We start from the raw sequence: 6,980 nt of genomic DNA, 5'->3' as shown, positions 1-6,980 counted from the left end.
GAGAGAGGTTAGTGTGATACAAGTGTTGAATAATTTAGTATGTTTTAAAAATATAAATTGCCCTCGACAGGAAAAATGCCCCCCACCACTGATCCACAGGCAGCTTCACCTTTCATTTTACTTAAAAGAATGAAAAAAAAAACACTTTTGAGAGGATTTTCTGAGGGATTATTGATTTGACGCAACACAAACACATGCTCAAAGACAGAGTCTCTCAGATTTGATTTCTCTGTGTCATTGTAAGACGGGCATGTATGAACCTGCAGGAGTTTCTGTTGTCCTCAAGCCAACCGTTGCTGCGATGTTCGTATTGTGAAGAAACTGCCGCAGTGAAACTTTGTCCTTTCCTCCGACACCTCTCACACAGCAACACTGAGCGCGCCCCGCCTCATCCTGTAAGCTTCTGTACATTTAGATTGGGGCTGGGGGCGATCGTGGGTTGTGATGCTTCTTCTTTAATAACAGGAACAAAAGTCGAAGAGGATCCCTACGAAAAGTAAAATGCGAATTCCATAAAAAAAAGGTGGAAGCAAATGACAAGACAGCAAAAAATAAGTTAATGTCAGGCCTGAACAGGGAGCAAGAGAAAACAGAGGAGTTTCGCTTGAACCAGGGCCAAGACTCTGAGCCTGAGGGCGGTGAGAAGTCGAATGATTGGGATGATATTCCCTAACACATTGCCTATATTAATAATTAGAATTTGTGGTAATATAGCCCATTAATGAAAGTAGGAAAGCCCAGTAACACAGAATATCAAGGACAAAAAATATCATCTGACGTAATCCAGAGCACTGAGCTCATGTCCTCTGTACTTTCTCTCGAAGTTTGTGTGTCAAACAAAAGTTTCATGCTTGATTTTACAGGTCAATAATGTTCTTATAGTTTTGAAGAAAGTTTCCGAGAAAGAAATATGTATCTAATCTCTAACTGAGTCCAAGCAAAATAAATTACATTAGGTCATTTCCCAAGATTTGTTGTGTTGAGTATAAAGAATTTTATTGATTCCCAAATAATTCTGAAGACATGCACAATGGGTTGCTGTAAATAATTAGCAGATGATACAGTTCAACAACTGACTAACAGAAATAATAAAGAAAATTATTAGAAATATCATATGGGCAAATCAAATTGATAAGACATTTTGACTGAAAACCCTGGCTACAACCCTGTTTGTGATTCTTGATTTATAATCATTTTGAACCAAATTCTACTAGATATATTCCCATCTGATCAATATTTAAAATTATATTGTAAAAGTGCTCTCATCTTTGCTTCCTTCTCTGCGTCACGTGTTGGACGTTGATGTGTGCGCAGATTGCAGGGTCAGTGGGAGTGTGAAACCGGCTGCTAAAACAACATCTTTACCTGGATGTCTTTTGTTAACTGATCCACAGACCAGTCAAACCTGCAACACCTCTGTCCTCGGTCAATCCCAGGGTGGAGCTGAGAAATCACTGCAGTTGACAAGCTGGATTAAGTTAAGCGTCACATTTTGGGTTTGGATTTTATGCGGGTCAGGGTTTCACACGTATAATGTCATTGCCCGACAAAGAGACATAGAGAGGCCTTGACCAACCTTAATAGTAACTTAAAGTCATTTCAATTTTATCTAATACACACATTTCACAGGAAGCCAGTGTTGTGGAGGCCACATACACTTAGTAATGGTGCAGCGTAATTTCTAACTTGATAGTCCCCACTAGAGAAGACAAAAGAAAGTATAGTTGTTGTTGTTTTTTTAAAGGCAAATAAAAATTGAAAAAGCAGCAGTCAGAATCTTGATATGTCAGACACACAAGTCTTTTTGCCTTTTTTTTTAGAGACACACCATTAGTGTGATCACTCCCTCTGCATTCACAGCAGCACCTTCTCCTTTGTGAGTGCAGCAGTGTAGCATAGAGGCCAGCAGAGAGCATTGTGTGATAACATTCACATGAACTAGACCCACACTGAACCACTCTACCTCTTGCGCTCTGTTTTAAAAAGAACAGGTTGTATAACATTGATTTTTTTTCAGAAATTTGTTCCAACACGCCGTCTGTTCTGTTCCCTTCTGCCTTCAGGAAATAAACTGAACTTCAGTGCGCGCACACACACACACACACACACACACACACACACACACACACACACACACACACGGTAAGGGCTTTATATACTCTGAGCTTTTCCTGACCCCTCTATTCTTATGTAAATGACTCCCTGTAGGTCAGCGTATAGAGGCTCTTGTCTATGGAAATTAGTAGCGGACTGTAACTGACGCTGCAGATAAAAGACCATGTTTGATATGAGGCTTCTTAGCTGGGAGGCCTCTTATTAGACAATAATGTGCTTTTTCACTCTCTCTCTCCCCCCTTTCTCTCTCTCTCTCTCTCTCCCTCTCTCTCTCTCTCTGACACACACACACACACACACACACACACACAGAGAGATAGAGAGCTGCACTGTGTCTGACTCTTTGTCTCATTCCTTTCTGTATCCCTCGCTCTCTCTCTCTCTCATGAATATTTCACAGTTTTCATTCTCCTGTTGCTGGCTGCTTCTCTCCCTCTCCTCTCTCATCTTCTCCCCTCCTTACTCCACTCTTTCATCTTGATGAGTGTGAGGAAGTGGGGGGTCGGTCAGTATTGATCTGTTTGTGTCCCAGCAAAAAAGGGTTTGCAGGTTGGGTAATATGCTGCCTAAACACCCAGAGTTGCTCACTTGATTCATCATCTGTGTCCCTGTATATCTCTTCCCTTTTAGTCTGTAACCTGTAACCTCCCTGTGATAACTAAAATAATCCAGGCCACCATTAAAGGATGTCATGCCAATACACATACACAGACGCAGATAAAGCCGTAGTATATCAATGCTGCAGACAGATCAATTTGAAAAACAGTAGACAAAAGGAGAATGGACAGATACTCAACTTCACACAGGGGAGGAAACAGGAAGCAGGACATCAAGAGATAAGTACAGCAACAACATCTTTCACTCCTCCTCCTCCTCCTCCTCACCACCACACTACTCACACACAGATGTTCTCATCTAATTCCCCTCATCCCTAGTCCTCTGTACTTGTAAAAAAAGAAGAAGCTGGCTTGCCGCTGGTAACCATGGAAACCGCTGTTTGCTGGCTGCTTGAAAAGCATTCACAGCAATCACAGCATGAAAACGGGTCTAACCCAACTACAACAGGGAAAAGGCGCTGCATTCATCACCATGACAAGGGCAGTGCTTAGTGTTAATACAGTCGACTTTACTGTACACACAACAAGTGCAGTCCAAGAATCTTACACCTCATTTTGTTTCCTTTGTCCTGACAATGTACATGAATGTGTTCAAAACACAATCGGAGAAGCGTTCAAGTGAGACAATGACTCAAACAACAAAGATGTTGAATGAGTTTTCAAAGGATACATTTACTTGTTGTCCTATACTTACAGTGTTTACTTACAGACACACATTCTACACATTTAACTTTACACATATATACACCAGGTCAAGTCATTTTTATCCATTCTGTCGTTTTGATCCTAAATTTGTTTTATTAAATTTCTATGTTAAAATGGCTATCAAGAAAATCAGCCCCAGACACAAATCGAATTGTTTCACGGGCACATTAAAAAAATCATAAAGGAGACAGAGAGGTGAAGGATAAAACCAAATGTCTTGTTCCAGACTAAACCAGACATTTCCAGACTAAGATGGTTCATTGAAGCAGCATTAACTGGGGAGGTTTAAAAAGTTAAGTGTCACTGTGGAAAGACCTGCAAGAACACAAAAGGGCTTCCAAAACACCAAGCCAGGACCAAGTGTTGGCAAGAGGGGACACATGTACAGCAAACAGCAGTAGGAGCTCGTGAGATGCAGGAGAACTCCAGACAGGAACCACCCCACAGCACTGGAGATGAGCGACACCAAGGAATGGTACCAGCTACAACAGAAACTAGACATACATAATACAACATAGTGAGAGGGCAGTCTGGAGTTCAGGACAAGAAGCAGACAAAAAAAAGAAAAGGGTAAATACATTGCTTGAGGAAAGGAATCAGCACAACAAACAGTACAAAAGAGCTCCTGTTGATGAAAAGGAAGGAATCAAGGACATGATGAGTCAACTACAGGAACATCTGTGCAGGCTCTGGAGAATAGAGGGAGTCGGAAACAGAGGAAGGAGAGGGAAACAAGAGAGCACAGTTTACCAACGAATTCACCAGAGCAAAGCTGGGTCCCTGAGAGAGACCCATAATGACGCCTTGAGGAATCATGACCTAGAGGCCAACCCAAAGATCGACAGAGCTGAAACACCTGGAAAAGAGCTCAACATTAGTGAAGCATGCTGGAAGGAAGTCCAAGAGGTGATCCAAGAAGAAAGCCAGAGCAGGCAAAGGCAACTTGACAGTGGTCTGACTAGACTTGGCCAATGCATATGGATCCATTCCCCATGCCCAAGTCCATGCAGCACTAGATCACTACTATATCCCACCACAAATCAAGGGAATGATCACCAATTACCTCAGAGGCATCCAGATACGTTTCAAAACAGTCCAGTTTACAACTCATTGGCAATAGCTGGAAAAGGACATTGTTACTGGCAACACAATCTCCCTCATCCTCTTCTTCATGAGTATGAAGCCCCCCGTAAGAGCTACTGGGAAAGAAGCCTGATGACCAAAGTTGGAGTTGGGCATTCGACGACCCCTAATAAGAAGTTACATTATCAATCTCACTGTGACAGCCACAGCCCATGAGGAGGCAAGTTGAGCGCTGGCAGTGCTTGACCACATAGCAACATGGGACAGGATGAAGTTTAAGCCAAAGGATCCAGGAGTATGGTGATGAGAAAAGGCAAAGTAACAAACAGGTTTAAGCTGCAAGCACAGGGAGTAGTCATTCCATTAGTAGAAAATACCCTTATTAGTTACCTTAGAAAGTGGTTTGATGACTCATTTACTGGCAGAAACCACATTGCTGGTGCCGAAAAGTAGACAAAGGAATAGTTAAGGAGGATTAAAATATCAGCACTCCCAGGGAAGTTCAAAGCGAAAGGCTCTTCCAACACAGAATGTTGCCAAGAATCATATGGCTGTTGACGGTCTGGGAGGTTCCTCTGACAAGAGTAGGAACAAAGTGGAAGATGAATAAACACCTCTGAAGATGGCTGTGAATCCCTCTAAGCTTGATTTCAGTAGGCGTCTAAATAAGATCAGTATGGCTCCAACTTCCTCTGTCATCTATGGTGGAGGAATTCAAGGTGCAAAGTGCAGAATTGTGATGATTTACAGAGACTCCCAGGACAAACTAGTAAGACACAAGCACCAATACAAGAATGGGATGCAAGTGGGCAGTTGACATCTCTGTAGCACAAGCCGAGATCATCATCATCATTTGAATGCCATGCATAGGGGCTTGCTGCAATGGGGGAAGGTAAGCACCAAGGTGAGAAGAGCAATGATCCAGGAGGAAGTACGGAATCTGTAGAGGGGAAAGGCGAAGATCTTGGGCCATTGAACTAGCATTCGGGGGAGGCTGGACCAAATGTGATCTCCCCAAGAGGAAGATCGCATGGGCAGATCTGTGGAAACTCCTTTCTGCATCGCTGAAGTCTGAAGAACTAAAGAAGATCATCCTGATTAAGCTTACAGTCCCGTGGGCAGAAAGGGTAACCCCCTAACCCTAACCCTAACCCAAGTGTTTGACAGAAACAGTGGCAAAGAGGATTCCCTGTGCAGTAAGTTTGGAGAATACTCACAGTCATTTTAGTAACAGTGAGAGGAAGACAACAGTTCACAGTATGGAGGAGGCAGCAGAAAGAGCCCCTTGCTAGTTATGGAGCAGGAGGGAGGAGTTACGATGGAAGCCAAGAGGAGGAGATAGGCAGATTCGGCCACCGCTGCTGACCTGCCATGGGAAGGTGTTATGGTTCAGGGTTGAAACACCCAAAGACCGTTGGCCTGCAACATCAACTCCCCCTGGCCAAAGCTGTATACACCAAAGGCGAATGGCACCGTAAACAGGACATCAAGAGGAAAAGTGCAGAGCTTAAAACCTTTGTGGGTTCATTTTATATTTACACATAAAACGTATTTGAAAAATAAAAATAAAAACCTCATGAAACCACATCCCCCACCTGTCCTGGCTTCTGTGTGGTTTCTCTCAGTGTGTCTGCTGTGCACACTGACTCCAGTTATCAGCTTAGTTAATGGCCTGGGACAGCTGTCAGGGGGAATGTAAACACTGCTGGTGATGTCGCATCAAGAATCACAGTTAGAGAGACAAAAATAAGTCTCTATTGTTAGCAATAGAAGCCGCAATGAAGCCACAGACCTGCCCTTTATTTGTGTGTGTGTGTGTGTGTGTGTGTGTGTGTGTGTGTGTGTGTAGTACCAGGTGTTGGCCAGATTACTGACCAGTCAGTGGTGATACACTCTCCTAGCATGCTCCCTCTGTCTGTCTGTCTGTCTGTCTGTCTGTCTCTGTCTCTCTCTCAGTTGATTACATCACATGACCTCACTGCCCAGAGATCACTCAGGGATGCCAGTAATCATCCCTGTCCATTTTCTGTTTTTTTTATTTATTACTAGTGACAGTCAAAATAATAAGGAGGGAGAGAGAGGGAGGGAGAGAGAGACAGAGAGAGAGACACTAAGAGAAGCAGGTTTGCAGATAATAATCATGATAGGATGCAGATCATTTAAGATTCCGGGGGTGACCAGATTTTATAAGGAAATGCTGAGATCAGTTTAAAAAGCTACTACACTCATTTTATGCAGTAATGGATGTCCAGCAATATGTTCCACGTTGACAGACATTTAACTGTATAAAATGAACATGACAGGCCTGTATTTATACAAATTGGACACCATGTGAACACAACTTTGCATTTACAATATATATATATATATAATGTTAATAATTATTTTGTTTTATGTATAGTATGACCACTTTGTACTATATGCACAACATACTTATTTTTGTTCATCCACTATTTTCAT

General features: G+C 42.6%; 1 long non-coding RNA gene across 1 annotated transcript; it reads right to left on the bottom strand.

Annotated features, from left to right (window-relative positions):
• On the bottom strand, nucleotides 1-5,212 carry LOC118286028. Its single transcript, XR_007032191.1, has 3 exons — nucleotides 4,911-5,212; nucleotides 1,366-1,454; nucleotides 1-487 (listed from the first exon to the last, which is right to left on the bottom strand). It is a non-coding gene; the product is annotated as an uncharacterized LOC118286028 (long non-coding RNA).
• Between the last annotated feature and the right edge of the window lie 1,768 nt (nucleotides 5,213-6,980).

The sequence above is a fragment of the Scophthalmus maximus genome, chromosome 15 (genome assembly GCF_022379125.1).
Source record: "Scophthalmus maximus strain ysfricsl-2021 chromosome 15, ASM2237912v1, whole genome shotgun sequence".
NCBI lineage: Eukaryota > Metazoa > Chordata > Actinopteri > Pleuronectiformes > Scophthalmidae > Scophthalmus > Scophthalmus maximus.
This window is presented reverse-complemented; position numbering and strand designations above follow the sequence as displayed.